Raw genomic sequence first — 22,979 nt, 5'->3', positions numbered from 1 at the left:
CTCTACCAAGTGTTTGCGACAGTTCTTGGATCAGAGCGTTGAATAGCTATTTATCTCCCATTATCATCATTAGCTATTTATCTCCCATATCATCATCTAACAAGTCATATGCTCATATCTGGTCTCCCTAGTATTTACATAACAAGTCATATGCTCATATCTGGTCTCCCTAGGCTGTATTTTTCCCTAAAGGCAGGGACCTGTGTGATATTTATTTTAATCGCTCTCAATGCTCTGTATGTTGCAGACACTAAATAAATGCTTGCTATACCGATGCTCTTTTGGTGTGTTCAGGAAAGCAGGCATCTCTGAAAGTAGGATAAAGGCACAGTCTGGGGTTTCTTCTTCGAGTAAGTGGATTCAGTCGGTGGCATCTCATCTCTACAACTCTCTCTGTTAAGCTCTGATATTCTTTGCTCTGAGAGCTCTCAATCACGCTACACTTTGGAATGCAGACTAGCACTTTCAAATAGAAATATAATGTGAGCCATGTATGTAATTTAAAATTTTCTAGTAGCCTGCATTAAAAAAAGAAGTAAAAACAAACAGGTAAAATTTAAAACATTTTTTACTTAAACTTATATATTATCATTTCAACATGGAAACAGCATAAAAAATTATTAAAGAGACATTTTATCCTTTTGGGTATACTAAATCTTTGAGATCCAGTGTATATTTTATACTCACGGCACACCTCTATTTGGACTAGCCACATTTCAAGTGCTCAAAAGCCACAAGTAGCTAGTGGCTACCAAACTGAACAGCACAGGCTAGACTGGAATATGTGATTTCAAAGCATTCTGAAAAAAATCTAAGATCAGGTAAACCTTATAGAAATATACAGTAATCTTCCTAAACCTTGCTCTTAAAAACTGAAGAATATACTTCAGGCAATTGTATTTATTTTTTAACATCCTTATTGAAGTATAATTGCTTTACAATGGTGTGTTAGTTTCTGCTGTATAACAAAGTGAATCAGCTATACATATACATACAACCCCATATCCCCTCCCTCTTGCATCTCCCTGCCACCCTCCCTATCCCACCCCTCTAGGGGGTCACAAAGCACTGAGCTGATCTCCCTGTGCTATGCAGCTGCTTCCCACTACCTATCTATTTTACATTTGGTAGTGTATATATGTCCATGCCACTCTCTCACTTCATCCCAGCTTACCCTTACCCCTCCCCATGTCCTCAAGTCCATTCTCTAAGTCTGTGTCTTTATTCCTGTCCAGCCCCTAGGTTCATCAGAACCATTGTTTTTTTTTTAGATTCCATATATATGTGTTAGCATACGGTATTTGTTTTTCTCTTTCTGACTTACTTCACTCTGTATGACAGTCTCTAGGTCCATCCACCTCACTACAAATAACTCAATTTCATTTCTTTTTATGGCTGAGTACTATTCCATTGTATATATGTGCCACATCTTCTTTATCCATTCATCTGTCGATGGACACTTAGGTTGCTTCCATGTCCTGGCTATTGTAAATAGAGCTGCAATGAACATTGTGGTACATGACTCTTTTTGAGTTATGGTTTTCTCAGGGTATATGCCCAGTAGTGGGATTGCTGGGTCATATGATAGTTTTATTTTTAGTTTTTAAAGGAACCTCCATACTGTTCTCCATAGTGGCTGCATCAATTTACATTCCCACTAACAGTGCAAGAGGGTTCCCTTTTCTCCACACTCTCTCCAGCATTTATTGTTGGTAGATTTTTTGATGATGGCCATTCTGACCAGTGTGAAAATATTTGCAAATGAAGCAACTGACAAAGGATTAATCTCCAAAATATACAAGCAGCTCATGCAGCTCAATGTCAAAAAAACAAACAACCCAATCCAAAAATGGGCAGAAGACCTAAGGACATTTCTCCACAGAAGATATACAGACTGCCAACAAACACATGAAAGGATGCTCAACATCACTAATCATTAGAGAAATGCAATTGTATTTTTAACAGCTATTAAGTTCAACAACAATCTCGTTATCTACTCAGTATTTAAAATGGTGATCAATCTAAAATTCAGTAAGTTGCTAAAATTAATAAAAATAAATTTATAAATTATAAAAAAGTTTGGACCTGGGACTGTCTTATTCATTTTATGTCTTCCCAGAGCTTTGAACACAGGAAGTGCTCAGTATATATTCATGATGAATGAATGAATGAATGAACGAACAAAACAAGCAAGCAAGCTGGTAGCAAAAAGTCTAGCTTTCCACCTCACAATTACTAATATGATAACGTGTGGTGACATTTATTCACAGTCATTTATGGATAAAGAAATCAAAACTTGAAGAATCTCACTGAGATGGAATTTAGATGTTACGTCAATCCTATAAACGGAGGGGAAACCCCACTAAATTAAAATTCAAACAGAATCATAATGCACTAAAGTCATTAAAATGTCTATAGTACTTTACGTTTTATAAAGCCATCTGTCATACATTATCTCATCTAGATGACATATATACACCACATATTATCTGAGCCAACCATCAAAGCGCAGTTTCTTTATCCTATATGCCAAGAGAAAATAGATCTGGAAATATGTGCATAAACCACGTAACTCATGGTTACACGGCCTTAAAAACATCTTTTATTCATGAAAAGTTTTCCCTATTCATTTTTGCCATACAGTGAAGCATACTTTATATCTGATTGTAAGTCATTTACATTGACTTCTTTATTTTGGAATCTTATGACTATCATGTTAAGTATTAGTTTTACTATGGACATCAAAAGAATAAATGACTAATTACATAAAGGGAAAAGGATGAAATGAATCATGGGTTCCACCTGAACTTCATCAGTTAAAAGGATGAATAGCAAAATCTTTAAGGAAAAAAAGAGATGAGCTTAAATTAGTCATGGTCTTTTGAGGGGGAAAAGGTAAAACTATTTTACTTGCCTGATATCAGATCTAGAATCTAAAAGATAAGGGGCACTGTGGAGAATCACTGTAAAATACTCAGACTTCAAAGGTTCCTATAAGGTCAAAATATGGAATATGTACAAGCAAAAAAAAAGAAAAGGCTAAATATAAAATCAATCTATTATGAGATGCTTTTATTATTTAAATGTCTCTTTTGAGTATTCTTAACAGGTACTCAAAAGCTTAATCCACTCTGGAAATTTTAAAGAATACAGAAGAAAAAACAATTGAAGAAATTAACATAATTTTAAAATAAGAATCTCATCCTATATATTAAAAAGAAAAAAATCACTATTATATTACGTTTTAATTGCTATAAGCTGCCCCAGTACATAAGCAAGCTAACTTTGACTTTAGGGGAAAAATGGACAAATCAATTTCAAACGAATTCAGCAACAAAAATTTGTTTTGCTTTATGTATACATAACACACTAAGATTTTTTTTTTTTACTTTTTAAAAATTGAGATATAATTGACACATAACATTACATTTGTTTCAGGTCTACAACACAGTGACAATATTTTGTGAAACGATCACCCAAGTAAGTCCAGTTAACATCCTTCACCACACATAATTACAAATTTACTTTATCTTACAACAAGTAGTTTTAAAATCTACTCTCTTAGTAACTTTCAAATATAGAATACGGTATTATTAACTATAGTCAGGCGTTTTAAATTGATAATGTCACCTATGAACTGGTAATTTTCAGTTGAGTTTACAGTTTACTAAATAAAATCACTGAATCTTAAGAATTATGAAGAAGGACCTTAGAAACAATGAGCCCAGTGCCTCTCAAACTTTAATGTGTAAGTGAGTCCCCGGAGAGATTCTGATAAGATGCTGACTGTGAGTCTAGAGATGTGGAGGGGGCCTGAGATTCTGCATTCTAACAAGCTCTGGGTGACGCCGATGATGCTGGTCCAGGAACCACACATCGGGTACCGAGGCTCCAGTCAAGCCTAAAGGAGACCCCACAGCTTTTGCTTGCGCATCTCCAGCCACCAGGACCTGAAAACTGCCTACACCAGTAGACACTGCAGGGATCTGACTTGTGGAGCAACAAAGAAAGTTGGCTTCCTCTTCTAATGATGGAAGAGAGACACCCTTTCTCTCCCTACATCTCCTTTTTTGCAAGGTAAACTTCCCCACTTCCTTGGCTACTCTTAGAAGTGATCAGTTTCCAGATCCCTAAAACATCCTGATCACAGAGGATGCTCCCTCCATGGTCAACATCTGCCTTAAAATAGTCCCTTGGGACGGGGCACAGTACTCCGTACATGGGACAGCCAGGCCTGGGAACAGTTGAGCAGGACCCCTGCATGGCCCCATCTGAATGCCACGGTTCACCTAACCTGACTCTATGCAAGTCTCACCTTCTGTCAGCACCAAAGACCACACTGCACTGGCAGCTCACAATCTTGTAGAGAAACTGGTACCAAGCAGGTGTGCAAATTCTGTTCTTGAATAGGTTATTTTTTTTTAACCCAAATGTAGGAATTTACATTTATTCCTGTTAAATGTCATCTTGCTACTTTGGGCTTGGCATTTTCTGAGGTAATTTAAAAATAACAAATCAAATGAGAAATATTTTCAGAAAATAACAACTCACAAAATCCATTTCAAATTTATTATCTACTATGTAATACGTATACACATATGCAAAAAACCCACACACTGTTAAAAAAATTATTATAAAAAAGCACATCATTGGGACCACTTTTCAGGCTGGAAAATAAAACATTTTGAGGACCTTGGAAGCCCCCAAAGAGTTCCTTCCCCACCCTATCCCACTCCATCACCTCTAGAGGTAACCACTACACTGATCTTTTTGGGTGGCAATCATTCCCTTAATTTTCTTTATAGTTTTAACATCTATATATACATCCTTAAACAATCTACTTAGTTTTGCATGCTTCTGAACTTTACATAAACGGAATCATTCTGTACATATTCTTCTGTGTCTTGCTTCTTTCACTGGACATTATGTTTTTAAGATTCATCCATGTTGGTTCATGCATTTTTGTTTAACAGACACTTACAGAGAACTTGCTACATGCCAGTCATTCTCCTAAGCATGTCAAAAATATTAACTCATTTAATCTTCCTAACAACACTATCAGGTAGACACTATCATTTTCCCCAGCATACAGATGAGGAAACTGACTTGCTGTGAGGTTAAGAAACTTGCCCAAGGTCACAAAGTAAGTGGCAGACCTGGATTCTGAACCCAGGCAGAATCCTTGCTCTTCAGCACGTCTCCACACCCTCCTGTATGTGGTGTTATTGGCTCTTTTTTTTCATGGCCAAATAGTATCCCAGTGCAGCAACCCCAGTTGATTCAATATGATGTTGATGAGTATTTGGGTTGTTTCCAATTTTTGCTCTTATAAACAATGTTTCTTTGGACATTCTTGTCAGTGTTTCTTGAAGCACATGAGTTCAGACATCTTCCTAAATGTATATCTAGGAGTAAGATTGCTAGATTGTAAGTTAGTAACAGGTTGAACCTGGTTAGGTAAGAAACTGTTTTCCAATGTAATTGTATCAAGTTATACTTCTACCAACTATCTATAAGAACTCCCATTCCTCCACATCCTTACCAACGCATGGTATGTCAGATATGTAAATGTCTGCTAATCCAGAGGGTATGGTATATTACTACGATTTTAACTTGCATACGTTTGATTATTAAACTAGCTGTCTGGGTTTTTTTTGTGACGTGCTTGTTTAAGCATATGAATGTACAGCATCATTTTTCTATTGGGTTGTCTGGCTTTTTCTTATTGATTCATGTGTTCTTTACATATGTTGGACCAGTACCATAAATGTCCCACAAATATCAATCAATCACTTTGGGCTTGTTTTCTCACTCTTCATGGTTTAATGAACGGAAGTTCTATTCACAATTTTTTCAAACAACAGAAGTGAAGGCCTCCTCACACATTTTAAACTTTTTGTTCTATTATAGAAGAATTTCCTAGGGCTGCACTTAGAATCCTTCATAGCTCTTCATTAATTATATCTTAAGAAGGTCTAATTGGGGAGTGGTCAAGAAAAGGACAGTATACTGACAATGACTGATATGGAACAATAGAGCTGATGAACCTGACATCTATAAAATCTCGAAGGATATCAACTTGGGAATCTGGATCATTTCAGCAAATCCCACAAGATTTCGAGGACATATACAGATCCAACTCCTCCTTTGAAGGCTTTCCTGTCGTCCAACCTTCTCTTTTCTCCCCAACACCTACCACACTTACCTCTACTATTCATCCTGGCCCTTGATCACATCCTGCCGCGCACTGTACTTCAAATGCTTCATGCTTATACATGTCACCTCCAAGATGAAACGTAACTTCCCTACAGACTGGGACTGTATTTCACACACCACATCCTGGGTCTCACAGAGTTCGCTTCGCTGCAAAGAGCAAGCCCCTCGGTAAGTAATTCTTGACTTGTGCAAGAAGAAAGTTTAGGACAAATTAAGAGAACTTCAGAGCCAACATATCAGGAAACGGCACAAAATAAAAACATAAATCAGTTCGAAAGATATTTAACACGAGTTGAGTGAGAAGAAAACATTGATGAAAAATATATCTGAAATGGTAGCATGGGAACAGGTTATAAGGCTCTGCTGAGGACTCTGGACGTGTTCAGTGGGCAAGAAGCCACAGGTGATTTTTCAGGGACAGTCAGTAAGTCCATTCATTCATTCAACAAATACGTGTTTAATGAGCAGCCCCTTAGGGCCAGACACTTTTCCAGGCCCTTGGACTTCCACAGTGACCAAAGGAGACAAGGGCCCCTGAGTCCCGGAGCTGATTTCATAGTGAGGGAGACAGGTGGACAAGCAAGCAATACATACAGAAGGCCAGAGGGTGATAAAAGCTATGGAGAAAAGGAAGGAGAGGAGTGGGCTTGGGGTGCCTGGGGAAGAGGATGGCTCCCCCCACTCCACAGGGTCAGGGAAGGCCTCTCTGATGGGGGCAGGAGACAGCTCAAGGCCACAAGGGAAGACTGTGTGTCCCCCGGGATCTCCTTCCCATTCCCCCAGACCTACCAGGCTGTATGAGCATTTTAACAGCAAGAAGGCAATTCGAAGATCCCTATCCTCTTTCACACCCTGAGTTCTGAGCGTCCTACCCACCCTAAGTCTCCCCAGTCACCCCACCCCATCCTGATGCATTTCTGACCCCGTGGGGATTCTCCAACTCCAGGCTGGTGGCAGAGCCATCTCAACGTCTTGTCGTCCTTTGCAGATTTCCCTGAGTCCAGGCCTACTTCCTCCCTGGCTTCCGAAGCTGGGGCCTCCCTTGGGTTTTTTCCTGCTTCCTCAGAATCCAGCCTCCTTCCCAGGATGCATTCTTAGACACAGGTGGGAAGCCAGTTCAGGCTCCCCTTCCAATTTTCTTCTCGCCTGAAAGACCCCTCTCAGAAACCAGCTGCGGGCAGGGATGGCAACACGAGGACCCGAGGCCACTGCAGGGCCTCCATGAGCAAGAGGCCAGGGTCAGGGAGGGGAACCATGTCGGTGCACGTGTGTTCACATGGGTGTTACATATATGTATAGAGTGCATGCATATGTGTGCAACACGCCTGGGTCTGTCCAAGAACGATGTGAGAAAGGGTGTGGGCATGTAGGCAGGAGCAAAAAGAATCTACGAGAGCAAATGAGAAGACGTGAGTGTTCACACAGAGAAAGAAATGCAAAACTTGCCAAGAGAGAGAAAGAACTAGAGGCCCAGAAAGGAAACTCTACCAGGTAGCAAGACACCAGGGTAAAAAGAGTAACAGGGAAGTATAAGTATTAAAAATCAAAAATGCTGAGAAGATGGCAGGAAGCAACAACAAAAAGATCCATCTGAAAGGAAGTGTGAAAGAGGCAAGACCGACACAAAATTTCAACGAATAACGTTCTTATTTTGCACTTCTCTTTATAAAGCATTTATATCCCAGATCAAGGCTGATGTAGCAAGCAAGGCACAAAGGCCACTGGCTCTAGTAGCTAGGAGACAAGGGATGGAACATTTCTAAAGATGAAGTGTTTAGAATGAAAATAACTATAAATGTAAATGCAGATGCTGGTCTCATAGTCTGGAAATTCAGTTGCTTTCACTACAGCATGTAAAAAGGAAAGGCTCTTGGGTAAGACCTCTGCAGTACAGAGCTAAGAGAGTGATCGCTGTTGGTCTGACCAAACTGCAGGCAAAACAAACCAAAACAAAACAACAAAACAAGAATGCTCCCACACAGAGATGCGAGTAGATAGACAAGCTGCAACATACAAGCACACACCTAAATTCCCTGTGATGCGCAAGGGTCTCTGGGCAGCCCTGCAGCCGTGGAAACGGGGTAGCACGCTCCTTCCTGTGATAACTGTTCCTTCTCCACTCGGCTGTTTCCTCTGACTCGCATTTTCTGTGACCCTTCCTCTTGGAATCCTCTGACACTGACTCACATGGCAATAGTCTAGTCAGCGGTCCCACAGCCCACCACAATAGACGCTGTGTAGGAGGCGGGCAGCTTGGCGGACCAGAGTCTGGACCAGTTTTTTCCTTTCTCTGTTCAGGGAGGATTTGCTTTTCAGCCACATTTCCCTCAAAACACAGCCCCGACAGGAGATGCTTACTGCACAGATTTCTAAACGATGAAATGATCTGAGTTTGGCGACTTGGTCATAACGAAACTAAAAACAGTAAGATGAAAAAACAATAGTGTGATCGTCACACCTACAAAAAACAACTTTATACTTGGGTGAAATCAAGAGATCAGGAAAAAAAAAAGCTCAAACTAATATTTTCCAACCTTTCACTAACACCTAGGGCTAAAACCACATGTTTTGAAGGTCTTGCACTGTGTTATTATTAGAAGTCACAATTCTATTGATACTGATGAGTCATTTGTATCGGCGGAAACCAAGAACTTCCATCAACATCATGTTACACACAGTCACTGTGGCTTAGCTTTTTCTTTATTACTGGTCAAAGCAGCTTCAGCATGCTTACTGAAGCCCAAAAAAAAAAAAAAAAAAAAAAGGAGGCGAACTCCACAAGGGAGTGCAAAGCGTTCCTTTCCCCAGCTGATCTCACTTTAATCATTCTTCTCAAGATAGCTTAGGATGCTCTGATCAACTTGTATCTGCAAAAGGAAGTTTATTTATAAACCTCAAAAAAGTAACATTTTCACTTTCCGATGAAAATAAGCAGAACTGAACTCCAAAAACAAACAACGAAACCATTTCTGAAAACACATGCCAGCTTTAAAATGACCCAAGGTCAGGTTTGGGGTTTGGGGTTTTGTTTTTTTTAACCTTAATAACATGCAACAGATATAAACAAAATCTGTCATTACTTAAGGACTTGAACCACACAAAACAAAGTGGGGCTGGCCGCTGAGCACCCCCCTGCCCGCTGCCCTGCTCCGGGCACACGTTCCTTACTCGTGCAGGGAGAAGTGGGTCAGGTCCAGGTTACACCAGGAAAGCCTAAGTTAATGGTTCAGGAAGGTTCCTTCTGGTGCTTCGGAGGAAATAACAGCATAGTCCCTTCCCTTTACTCTCATCCCCCTTCCCCTGGCCCCAGAAGAGTCCCAGAAAAATTAAAAGGAAGTAAAAATCGGTTTTCTTGGGGGCTTCCCAGAAATGCTGTGATGCTTATGCAGTCTCGGCCAAGGCAGAAATATGCCCAGTTTTCTACCTGGGAACCGAGGTCGGCAGTGACCACAGATCTGAAAATAGCCTCCCAGCAGCTAAATGGCTGAGGTGCTCTCCAAGGCAGCGCTGGTGCTGTGGGCAGATTACAGAGGGGCCAGCTGAGGGCTGTAACAGCTGCATGAGTCAGCACTCGCTGCTCGTAGGAAACTGCTGACATGCTGAATGACTGGCGCAGGCAGAAGGTGCACACACCTACCCGGCCAAAACAAAAACAAGGTACATGCAAATCAGCCAACAGGAACCTCTCTCCCCTCGCAGTTCCTATTTTCCAAGGTTAAACCCCAAATAGACACAATCTATGCCGCCACTCAAAAATAGTAGTCACAACTAATAATAATGAAGACTGGTAATAAACAACTCACTCTCCGTGTTGTGATGTGTGGAACAGCTGCGTTCAAATCTCACGAGCCAGTTAATTTTAACCGGTTTTAATTTTAACTGGATTTAACTGCTTTTCCTCCCTTCTGAAAAAAATCAAAATAGTTACCCTATCGACCACAAAAACTGGTAACAGACAAGCACAGTTCCTGTTTTTCAGAGGGGACTTACTTTCAAACCCACAATATCGAGAGGCTTAACATAAGTGGAAACTTAAAATTTATTGTTTGATGTGGGAGCTTAAACCTGAACACAAACTCAGATCCCACAAATGTTCTGGTGTAATCACATCTCAGACTGAGTCCTATACATCTTTCATCTCCCTTCTCTCATTTAACACCAGAGCCAAAAATCTAAGAGGAAAATGGCTTGTCTGGAACTCGGGACACATTTTCCCACAGAAACAACGCTATGTTCAGAATATTCCATGAAGGCTGTCTCAAATTTAAAATATGAGTGAGAGGTTACATTTATAGTTTAAAAAGAGAAAATAATACTACAACAGTAGTTCTTCCAAAGCCAATTAAAAATTCTTGATTGACTGTTTGAGGAAACGTCTAATTAGAGGAAGATGGCGGACAGTCTTCTAGATGAGACTTTTGGACTCTGTTTAGTTTCACCCTGGTTCTCTAAGCATGATTTACATGGTTAATTTCACTTTAAAATGCATGACGTTCTCTTACTTTGGCATAACATACCATTAGAAAAATCTTTACAGTTGTGAGTACTGTTTGTTTTGTATGCTCCAAAAAGTTGATCAAGAGTTGGAAGAAAAAAAAAAAGAAAGGAAGAAGGGCTACAAAGAGGGGATACCAGGGAGAGGGGAACAGAAAGCAATGGAGTCAGGGAGAGAGGAAGGCACAGAGGCATAACTAAACAGAAGGCAGAGGAAAGTAGGAATTAGGGAGAGGCGCTCCACTAGACAGTGTACTCCAAGAGAAGGGGCGGAACTCGTCACCCAGCTGCTCAGAGATCCGACCTCAAAAGAAGAATGAAAGGTGAGAGTCCAGCAGGACATTTCCACAGACTGGCGCTAGATGGCGCCATCAACTCAACATAGCATGGTTGCTGGAGGCGTCTGCGTCGGGGAGGGGTAGAATGGAGGGCAGTTCAGACTCTTCACAGCTGGGTATTCAACCTGAAACACTTCTAGCTAAAAGAAGCATGGCTTCATTAATCAATCAATTTCTCCAAATGTCCAGATGTCACCACCAACCGTGCTAATAAACGCACGGGGCATGCCAATTTTGAAATAGACTTAACTCAATTTTTATAATAAAACTGTGGGCTGGGGAGGCAGATGAGTGAAATCCATTGCTTTTTTTTTCTTTTAAAATTCAACATTTAAGGATAATAGACTATTTCGGGTATGCTGCTACTGACTAACTGACAAAAATTCCTAATCATAGACCAAGTGGTTTTCCCCTGAAGCTCCGTTTAAATGTCAAATAACATACCATCTCATTACCCAGGTTTATGCGATCAGATCAAGTATCTGGCAAGAGAAAGGTGATGCTCGCTGACAAACATATTATCACATTAAAAATTATCTGCCCTTCTATATTTTTTAACATCTTTATTGGAGTATAATTGCTTTACAGTGGTGTGTTAGTTTCTGCTGCATAACAAAGTGAATCAGCCATATGTATACATATATCCCCACATCTCCTCCCTCTTGCGTCTCCCTCCCACCCTCCCTATCCCACCCCTCTAGGTGGTCACAGAGCACCGAGCTGATCTCCCTGTGCAATGCAGCTGTTTCCCACTAGCTATCTATTTTACATTTGGTAGTGGGTATATGTCCATGCCACTCTCTCACTTCATCCTAGCTTACCCTTCCTCCTCCCCGTGTCCTCAAGTCCATTCTCTATGTCTGTGTCTTTATTCCTGACAGGCCCCTATGTTCTTCAAAACCTTTTTTTTTTAATTTTTTTTTTTAGATTCTATATATATATATGTGTGTGTGTGTGTGTGTGTTAGCATACGGTATTTGTTTTTCTCTTTCTGACTTACTTCACTCTGTATGACAGACTCTAGGTCCATCCACCTCACTACAAATAACTCAATTTCGTTTCTGCTTATGGCTGAGTAATATTCCATTGTATATATGTGCCACATCTTCTTTATCCATTCATCTGTCAATGGACACTTAGGTTTGCCCTTCGTATTTTCAATATTACAGTGGTTTATATGCTCTAATCTGCTTGTCTATATTCTCTGTCTCCAGGGTTGGGTTTATAAAGAGCTCTCTCTTCACTCAGAAATTCCCTCCCATCACTAGGGTACTACCAGTGTATGAAATTCTACTAGTCCCATCTCTAGGGTTTTACTTCTTTGGCTTTGTCTCCTATTAATAAGCTGATGCTTCAGAAAGAATTAATGCACTAGGTATGCTCAGTTATTTATACCCCAGTAATATGGTTTTCATAAAAATCCTTTTCTGAGATTGGTTTTGCAAGGGAAGGAGGGGACTGGTTAAGGACATTGGGTGGCCTAAAGGCAGCAAAGCACAGAAGAAGTCAGGGCAGAAAGCGGCCACTGGGAGAACTGAGAGTGAGCCTTGCTGGCTTCTTTACGATTGCAGCAAGGACCGTCACCCTGATGCAGATCTTCCCAAGGAGATATGTGAAAAGTAAGGGTTAATGCTAAGTATGTCTACATTTTCCTCTTGCTGAATGGGTAATAATGTCTTTTATAGTTAATTTTTTTTTCACAGTTTGACTCTTCAGGGCTCATTCATTTGCATAATATGGAAGCTTGAACCTATATAGATGTTCTACAAATCAATGCAAGTAATTCTCATACTAAATCAGCAGCTTTAATTTAAGCTCATCATTGTTTGCATAGAAATCTTTATGCACTCATCTGCTTGATTTTTTTAATCACTTAAAACCTCCAACAGTGACACACTAAGCATCTCCCCATTTAGCCATCTCCAAAATTTGAACTAAATACTGAAAAATAAGCACAGTACATTCATACGCTTGATCATTTCCCAAATTAAGCTTCAAGCGCCTGCTTCATGTTCCAGCAGCTCCAAGGATAATGCCGCTTGACTAAAGATGACAACTTGGACGTCCAGCCCAGGACAGAGCTGAGTCAGCGTTCTAAACAGTGACCCTGCAAACCCGGGGTACTCAGGGTCACTGCCAAACCAGCTGCCTAGCGGAGTCCTTTAAAACCATTCAAATCTCCTGTTGAAGGTTGCAACATGCTAATCTGGCAAGATAATCTCTTCCTGAAATTGACTAGAATGAGAGCAAAGGTTACCTGCTTTTATCTGTTACTAGCAGCTAATATTTCTAATTAGGAACCCTAATGGAATTGGTTCTGAATGAAATTCTTCCTCCTCAGTAGAATAATCTACCTATTATAGGAATGGTGTCCTACACCTTTTCCTTTCTCATCCAAAAAGAAAGGAAGGAAGGAAGGGAGGGAGGGAGGAAGGAAGGGAGGGAGGGAGGAAGGAAGGAAGGAAGGAGGGAAGGAAGGAAGGAAGGAAGGAAGAAAGAAAGCTATAAACAAATTATTCACATAACAAGAGGGTAGGAGCATGAGTTACAGGAAAACCCTGGGACCAGAGTCATGGGATTCATGTTTTGTGTCTAGTTCTTCCTTTGTCTTTACACGTCATCACTTCCATGCTCTGATCCCCAGATGGACACTTAGAAGTGAGGAATGCAATTCTTAGAAAGTGAGTCAGATGAAAGACAACAGATACATTCACTCAGGTTCACTGAGAAATTATTTTTCAATTTTATCTTTCAGATAGATGTCAATAAAATATCCAGTATTTCAGAGTGAGATGGCCTATATTTCCACTTCTGAGACCTGGTAGAGGGCAAAAAGGAAAAGGGCGTGCAGAATAGCACAGTGGTTAAGAGAACAAGTTCTAGCATCAGACACCTAGTGTCCAATCCCAGCTCAGCTACTCATTAGCTGGATGACATCTGTGCCTCACCTTCTAATGGTCACACCTGCCTCTAGGTGGTTATATGGATTAAATGAGTTAATATCAGTAACACACATAGGAGGCTCCCAACACAGGTTAGCTACCATCAGAGAAAAAGAAAATAGAGGAGTTTTAGCATACACTAAAGTCAATTTGTTTTAAATAGACACTGTCCGCACTCCTAAATTGTGCTAAGAATGGTCTATATAATCATCCTCGGTCTGCAGAGGCTGGAGACCCTCCCACTCTCGGGTGGGCAGGGGCTTCCGATAAGCTGGACTCACATTTTCACTAGAGACCCTTGCCCGGGGCCCACACACATCAGCCAACTGGGAGGGCATGGCTGTGTAGCTTCTAATCATTCAAATATTGTCAAAACGACCCTCAATATGTCCAAAATAAGAATGCTAACTTGCATTTTTTTCCAAGTATAGAAGCGAACAGTATGCTTGGCAATTAACAGTTCTGTTTTTATCAGGTTCTAAAGACACAGGTAAATAAATCAATTCTGGACTCTGTATACAGGAACAATTATTTGCCAAAATGACTCCACGGGTTATAGCATGGTTTATGCAATACTCCAAAGGGCCACAGACAGGAGTAAATTAATAGGCTGGGGAGAGCTAGCCTCCAGTTTCAGACAGGCCCTAATGGTAGCTCACTCCACAATTCCTCGAGGAGGACAGCTCCAACCTCCCAACCAGGTCACATTCCCCAGTACATCCTCCAGTGCATAAAATAGCTTTCCTTCACAGAACTTGCAATAAGTTATCTGTGGCTGTCTGATAAATGCCATCCCTCCTACCAGATGGGGTGCTTCATGGGGGCAGGGCCAGGACTGACTTTGCTCTCCGCTAGCACCATGATCACCTAGCACTGCGCCTGCCACGTAAAAGATACTCAGTATACGTTTGTTTAGTGAATGAATGAGGCACTTGCCTCTAAAGGATGGCATTTCTGGACACTCGGCCCATTTTATGGCATCCATGAGCTCCTGTCGCTCAGGAGAATACAGGAAAATAAAACCTGCCGATAATCTGTTGGTACTACGAGACGAAGCAAACTTCCTGAGCGGCACCTTCACTTTGTTTCTCTACTTAAAAGAACGGGAGTAAACACGCTGGGCTCTCCCAGCTCTAAACTCCAAAGTGAAAGTCCAAGCTAAGCCTTCTATGGAGTAGACTTGTGAAGAGTCCGGAGGAAACTCCTGAAGCAATCGCAGGGGAGAGACAAAAGGATGGCTCAAGACTAACCTTGACAACAGACTTGGAAACTCAAAAAGTTTTCCTCTGCGACTAACCTGGAGTTTGTCCACATGCCAGCTGCAGGCTCAGAAACAAATGGAGATAATCACGAGAAGTATGGGAGGACTGCAAAGGGGAGGATTTAAACGCTTGGGAAGGGAGAAGATGAAAGCTGACACAAGCAGGAGAGGGAACCGGCGACGAGGCAGCCGCCTGCAGGGGCATCAGCGCCGTGTCCTACTGCCACCAGGAGAGGAACCAAGAGGTCAGGGAAGCAAATGACACATCTCAGAACCAAAGGCCAATTTATTATCAGGCTGAGGAACAAAAGAGAAGTTAACCAGGGGAATATGCTGGAGAAGTGGTGATTATGAGGTCACTGGGGAAGACTGAGAGACATTTTGGCTGTAATTCCAATGACCAGAATGAACAAGCACGTGAAATGCTTTCAGATTGGGGAGATTTATTATTTTGGAAAAAAATAGCTCAAGGAAAAACAAAGGCAACATTCCTGCCTGATTTTTGAAGTAGTGCCATTAGTAGGACAAGGTTCAATTTCCATATTCTTTAGAAAAGAAAGGGTCCTTGAAAAGGACATCCTGGTGGTTTTAAGGAGACTTCCACCTTTAGGGAAGCTGAGTAGCATACTGATGGTAAGAGTAAGTTTCAGTTTTAGGGAAACTGACATTTGAAATTAACGAAAAGAAAAAAAGAAAAGGGGAAAAAAAGTAAAAACCTCGAATTGACAAAGAAAGAACCACTTTTCTATTAAATATCATCCCAGACCAAAAAAGATGAGTAACATTCTGGGCAATCTGAGTTTACAAAATGTTTAATTCACAGCAGGTTTCAGTTTGGACTTGAACAATTTGTAAATATTTACATAAAATTTAAAAATGGAATAGGCATGGGTTATACGCTGTCATCGACAATACAGGAGTGATTTTCTGTCATTCCCAAGGCCTTCGTGCTGCTTTCCCTAACTCGGCTTCAGCTCTGCCAGAAGCTTCTTATTTTCTTTTCCAGAGTAATGCCAGTTTTTGCAAGCAGCCCTGACTTCTGAACTGCTAGTGCCTCTGATAGGGTCATATGTCACTGGAGCCTCTTCAACATCCCGAAAAGGAAAGGAGGAGACGGGGAAGCAGATGCAGCGTTTGCCGTCTGAATCGCAGGTTTTGACAGATACGTTGCATATTGCATCATTCCCTGTTCCTTGTACGTTAGGGTAAGAACTGGGTTCTCTGTATGCTATGACCCCTACCCCACGCCCAGTCATTGACTCAGGGCTGGATTGTGTATATAGGACAGGGAAATAACCTTTAGACGGTCAGGACAACACACACTGCATTCTGATGAAATTCTTTCCAACGAGAACCTTCCTCTTCTGTAGAATGGGCACAATGCCTGCTTCATAGGGTTGCCTTGAAGAGTTATCAAGATTATGTGCAGGGAAAGCAGTTAGCACTGTTTCTGGCACGTGGTGAACATTCAAGAAATCACCGCTATTGTTTTAGTGGGTGTTCGCAAATGTCAAATTCTCATGGAGGAGTCCTTAGGCGTTAAACAGGCATGTTACACCATGTGGTCAATAACAACTACAGAGACGGCAGGTGACCCAAAAGCAATGGATTATTTACCTGCAGAGGATTATAAGGTGCCCTCGATATTAATTATTTGGACTTTCACGTTGTATCCTCTGTTAAAAAGCAAGCTATCGATCCCTGAGTGGGACTCAGTGTTGATTTCATTTGATTTAGAGTTCTGTTTTTCTTGCATTTTTCAATTTTCCTGACCGCTGTTAACCATTCACTTGGTGGAGATTCACAAACTGTCTTCCTACGTGCCAGGCCTTTAGAAAATCACCAAATACAGAAATATTAAACAATAAGATGTTTTAGCTCACTCAGCAGCGGGAGCCAGGGAGCCTGCAGGCCAGCTCTGGAGCTTTCAGTGTTCCCACCCAGTGTTTAGAAAATGTTTGAGTGAATATTTAAAAATTAGGGGATTCCACATTAAAACCCCTGATATCCAGCTTCCCTCGGAAAAATCAGAAGATGTGGCAACACAAAGCCAGTATTCCCACCCATTCCTGCCTGGCAACAGTCGACGACAAGGAACTGAGACACAGTAGTGGTTGCCTGCCACTCCACGTCGTGCCCCCTCCTCACGGAGACCAGCGAGAAATGAAAATGAAGGGCCCCATGTTCGAGGATTATTAAGGCTCTCAAGAAGACAACAGCAGAAGATTAACCACGTGTGAGGTCCTTCTGAGAGGGGGAAGGGGCCCTGTGCAACAGTGCAGGTCACATGCCCACGAAACTGGCCCTGCTGCTCAGCCAGACAGGGAGGGTATTTATTTAACTGAGTATAAGCCAACATTTACAAGAAGCCAGACAACGTACCCCCTGAAATCTGAGGTATACAGAAAGTAGAGCGGTGGAGCCCAGCCCTGCTGAGCTAGACAGCCACTAGGATCTCTCTCCTCCCTTGTTAAGGCTGGATCCATACCAGAGACACTAGGCATGAGTTAATCCAAGTAAAATTAAACCGCTCCCAACAATACAGATTGGCCTGAGCCCTTTTGTTGGCATCACAGGAGCCTCGATCACAAATTCTGAGGAACAGCTCACAAGCGCTAATGAGTAAGTCTCCATTGGCTGTGCAGACAGTGGGCTCAGAAGTGAAGCACTGGCCTAGGAGAGCTGTGAACGTGAACCTGACCATCTGGCTCTCTGCGACTCACTTTGATCACAAAATGAATTGCAACAAATTGAAGAGCACATGGCTAGAGTTAATTGTCTCATCTGTAATCTGAACCTACTTTTAGGCAGTTACCGTTACCCTCCATCAGGTGGAAACGTTTCTGACTACCACTGCAAAGTGCATTTTCCTGATGAACTGTAATCGATCATTAAATTCCATATCAGAACAATACTTTGCATTTATGCAGTGCCTTTCATCCAGGGATGTCAGAGTAGTTTGCAAATAATTAAGCCCCTCACACTGCAGCCAGAGGTGAGTGACTGGAAGGGACCTGCCTGAGGGCACTGAGTCAAAGGCATACCTCAAAAGAGTGGCTCTCTTCCAGGCACTGATAATACTGAAAAGTGACTTGCGGAGTGCGGGTGTCCCTGACTCCCTCCCTCCCTTTCTGCCTTACCTCTTCTCCTCTATGGAAGATCCTCACATGCAACATACAAAGAACTGACAGGTAGCTAACAGGCATGCATATAATTTAGCTATGAGCTCAGACACACACATATATGAGGAGAATGTTCTTCCACGTAATCCTGGCATATACAACACGAACTGACATTTCAATCCACCTGCAGAACTGACGGACACCAAAAGAATGAACACATTTATGATTACCAAGTGGCAAACGTAATGTCTTCCAAAATGCAAAATGAAAATATTATTCAGCACAAATAAAGTATGTTCTAACAAAAGTACTTTATTCCATGGTGTGTTTTCCATTTCTGGGACCCCCATTTGAATGATATTCAAGTTTCAGGAACAGCAAATAGGATGGAAGTGGACAATCAATGCATGTTTTAAGGCAGAACACTAGGAGGGAGAAACATTTCAGCCACTCAAAGTTTTGGGGTGAAATGATAAACTCCTGAAAACCTGAATTTATAATGGAAATGCTGACAGACCTTTCACGGGAGCAGTTTGAGTGCAACACTTATTTAGCAATCTCTCTTACAGACTAAAGACTAATTCTAACAAGATGTCATTTTGACTCACGTTTACTATTACCTGGAAGAAGGAAAAACGCCGTTTACTCGCGAGCTGCGAGCTGCCGGAGCACCAGGGTGGAGGCAATCTCACATTTTAAACAAGACGCCGCCGCCTTACCAAAAGAGCCTCTCCACCGAGGGAGGGGCAGCCCTTCCCGCTCAGCTTCTTTCATGTCAGCCGGAGCCTTCGCAGCTCGACATGACTTTCCTACATGTTACATTTAAATGATCTGAGAAAACCGTTATCAGAGTTAACAACTCTAATTTTACTCTAAACAGACAAAAGCAAAATATCTCATTAGGCATCATCTCCGCCAAGGTTCGCACTAGGCAGGAAATGATTTTTATCTAAAGTAATTACCCTTTTTAGTTAAACACACTCAACAGATGAAATTTACACAGGGAGTCAGACACTGCAGCACTAGACAGTGAAGGTGAAAACCGAGGAACGCGTCCCGTCGCCCGCCCGACAGCCGGGAGTGTGCCGCTCAGTCGGGGGTGAGGCGCCCTCGTCCCTCTTGTTTCCCAGGGCCCAAGGGTTGCGGCGACGACGGTGACCGGACAGGCAAATTGCGAGACGCTCCTTCTCGGGCCACAGACAAAACCATCGGACAGCGGTTGTGCAGGAACTTCCCCCAAGTTATCAAACTCCCCTACACGCGAGAGGATGCTGGGGATACCCTGCGCGCCCACGACCCCCGAAGCCAGGGGTGCGCGACCCCTTTCACACGCGTACACCCGGCCCTGCAGGCTTCCTCTCACGGTCCGAGTTCCTGCAAGAGGGGCCAAACCGAGGTCGCTGAGATGCTCACTCGAGTCCCCTCTCGCAGCTGGGGTAGCCCAGGAACGCCGCCCGCCTCCCTCTCCATCGGCGCTCGGCTCCTGAGCACCCACCCAGTGAGAGGAGGAAAAGTGCGAGACCCCACAGGGCACCTCGGCGTGGGGTAGGTGGAGAGGTGTCCCCTGGATAAACTCCTCTCCTAGAAGGAGCTTCTGGGGCTTGCAGACTGAAGTGTGGGCAGGGAGAGAAGAGTGTGTGTTGCACTTTGATTTCATGCAGAATCTTGGAGGAGGAAGGTGCAAGATTTCCCTCTCTGAAGGCACAAGCCCCTCGGCTTGAGCTCCCTGGGACGCATTTCAATAACCTGGTCATTGGTAGTAGTGATTCCACCCAGCGCGCAGCCCAAGGTCTGCGCCGCGAGCCAGCAGCCTGCCTCTTCCCGGGACCCTAAACTTGGGCTTTGATGCCCCGCCAGTCGCTGTGGTCCCAGCTACCCGGCGGCGACTGACAGCCGAGCGCAAAGCTTCGCGGAGCAGCCCCGGGCGCGGACGCCGCGGGCAGGGAGGAGGCCGCCCGGCCTGGCACCGCGGTCGCGCGCTGGGGGCCGGGGCGCCCGGGCCTCGCGGGGCCGGGAGCGAGCCGTGGGTCTGACAGCTGCTTCAGCTCGCGCGGACGCGCGCCTCCCTCCAGCCCGCCCTCCCCACGCCTGACTTATTACCCTCTGCTCCTCCTCCCCCTGCTGTTCCAAAACACCCGTCGACGCGAGCAAAATACAATGCCGCCTCGCCCGCCGTAAACAGCCAGGCGAGAGAGCGCACAGTCTTCGCAGCGCGTCCGCCGTCTCGGCTTCCACCCCCTTACCGTTCCTAGAAAATGCCATAAAAGCGGGCAGGGCGCTCGGCGGGCGGCTGCGCGCCCGGCGGCCGCGGCTCCCTTCCCGCGTCGCTTCCCCACGCTTCCCCTCCTGCCCCGCAAGTCAGCTCCCCCCGCCAACTTGCCCCGCCGCCGGGGCCCGGGACCCGCGGCCGGGGACTCACCTCGCCAGAGAACTTTGCGTCCTTTTCCGCCTCCTCTTCCCCGCGTCCTCCCGGTCCGCAGCCTGGGAGGGGGGGTCACCGAAAGCTCGCGAAGAGGACGCGCATCACATGGCAGCACGTTCCCAGTCCCCCGAGTGTGCCGGGAAGGGGGAGGGGAAGGGTCGAGGGGAGGCCGGGGAGAAAGCTAGAGCCCGGCGGCAGCGGGAGTGGGCAGGCGGGGTGGCTAGGGCGGCGGCGGGCGCTCGCGTTAGCGCTGCTGCGACCGCAGCCCGGGCGTGCACGGTCGCTGCTGCCGCTGCTGCTGCTGCTGCTGCTGCTGCTGCTGAGGCGGCGGCTGCTCGGCGCTGTTTGCTCCGGGCCGCTCGGCTCCCGCTCTCCCCGGAACGCCCACACTCTCAATCGCTACATTGTTGACATTCGGCGCTGACGTCACCCGCTCCCCATTCACAATAACTTTACGGGAGCCGGGCAGCGCACCTCCCCGGCCGCTGGGGCGCCGTACGCCCGGCGACTAGCGTAAACCGCTCCGCGAATGGCGCTCGGGCGGCTGGGGCGGGGGACAGGGGGCGGGCGCGCGCTCGGCCCGCTCGCGGGAGGGGGCGCGCCTCACGCTGCCGCCGCCGCACTCCCCGCTTTGTGCGGCCGCGCGGCCTGGAGAGCCCCTTGCTCAGGGCCCGCCGGCCGCCTGGCTCGGTCCGGCCTTGCCCGCGACTCGCAGGAGCCTTGAAAGGTCAGGGCTGGGGGCTAGTGGGGTGGGAGGAGAGGTGAGGGCTGGTGTGGCACCTGGGGAGGGGCGGCAGAGCCCAGGGCACTAGACCCAGGAACGGGAGCCAGACCTCGAGACCTGGGATTCCGGGGTTGTCTAGCGTTTCCCAGGAGGGGCAGGAAAAGATGCTCCACGGGCCCCTCGAAGCTGACCGGTCCCCCTCTTGGCAGGGGGTGAGGCGAGGAAGAGCAGCTTCTGACCTAACACTGATATTGACGTTTGAATCCTTTCCAGGAGGGCCTCGGCCTGTCCCACCGAGGGAGCCTCTAAGTCCCCACGCCAGGGTTTTAGAAGGGGCGCGAGCAATCGCGAAGCTCACTAAAAAGCCTACCTCCCAGCTGCAAATCCTCAGCTCCTGACGGGTTCCAACCTCCCGCCTGCCGCCCACTCGGGAGGTCGCCAGGGTGTTGCTGCTGCACTTTAAGGCCATTGTGTGGCTGCCCTGTCGGAAGAAAGCTTGATGGTAGTAAGGGTTTTACAGAAAGTAATTAGGACTTCGACAGAACAAACATTTGCAATAAAAGAAGGTTGAGTTAGCGTAGTGCTGGTGCCTGCCACTTTACGCCTGTCGAGGCCACGTTCCCTGAACACCTATAACTTGGGCCCCTTGTGTACAGGCAGTACCGTATTCTTACATGTGGTGCTGATCTTTAATGAATATTATAAAACTTGGCTCGCTCAACTGAGAGAAGGATCATAAATTCCCCTCCCCCCCATAAGATGGGCACTGGCCTATGCTGAGGAAGCAGTGAAGCGCTGCCCTGGGAGTCTCGTGATATCAGCCGAAGTGTTGCTCTGAACCACCTTCGTTTGAGGGCAGAGTTTTAAAAGGCCCCACATTGAACGTCTGCGTGGAAAGCTAAGCAATGGCGGAAAGGAAGCGGAAGAGGCCCAGGTAATTTTTCTAACAGCATTGCAGAGATTCAGTGGGTAGGTCGAGACCCACACTGGGAGTTTTCCTTTGCTAGCATCTCCAGTTTTCAGATGAACAGAGGTCTCTGAGGTAGGAGGGGTCCTCAGTCTCCTGACTGTGGGTCTGGTGCCCCCTTTGACAAATCGCCCTGCTTGTGAGGTCCCTGCCTGGCCTCAGGGCAAGGGCAGAGGACCCTGATGGCCCCCGATCTGCCTTGACGGGACCATTTCTTACAGTCTTATGAACAGTGATGTCTCTGCATTCCTCGTTCTTGTAAGCATGTGAGTGTCAGTGCGTTAACTTTTGCGTCTTTGTAGGGCCAAGAAATGTTTTTCTCACAAGATCCAGGCTTGAGAAGATCCCTATGAGGGTCCAGTAAATTCATTTCTCTTCAAACTGGCCGTGGCCGCCCAGCTGTGAATGGAGTTGGGTGCATCAGCGTGGGGTGTGGAGAGGGGGTGGAGGCGGGTACCACAAGCCCATTTTGCCGCCTTGCTTCTGGTCCCAG

The 22,979-nt window shown here is 44.9% G+C and overlaps 1 protein-coding gene across 2 annotated transcripts in view; it reads right to left on the bottom strand.

The window, feature by feature from the left end:
- BACH2 (BTB domain and CNC homolog 2) overlaps positions 1–21,106 on the bottom strand; it is a 361,358-nt gene extending 340,252 nt beyond the window's left edge. Inside the window, exon 1 of one of the 2 annotated variants that reach the window (XM_082855908.1) lies at positions 20,793–21,106. The gene's annotated coding sequence lies outside the window, so the exon portion shown is untranslated. The remainder of the gene's footprint in view (positions 1–20,792) is intronic. The other variant, XM_082855909.1, reaches the window with a different exon arrangement.
- Positions 21,107–22,979: the final 1,873 nt, after the last annotated feature.

The sequence above is a fragment of the Leucopleurus acutus genome (assembly GCF_964270905.1).
Source record: "Leucopleurus acutus genome assembly, chromosome: 15".
In the NCBI taxonomy this organism is placed as follows: Eukaryota; Metazoa; Chordata; class Mammalia; order Artiodactyla; family Delphinidae; genus Leucopleurus; species Leucopleurus acutus.
The sequence above is the reverse complement of the archived record's forward strand: the minus strand, read 5'-3'. Positions and strand labels throughout refer to the sequence as shown.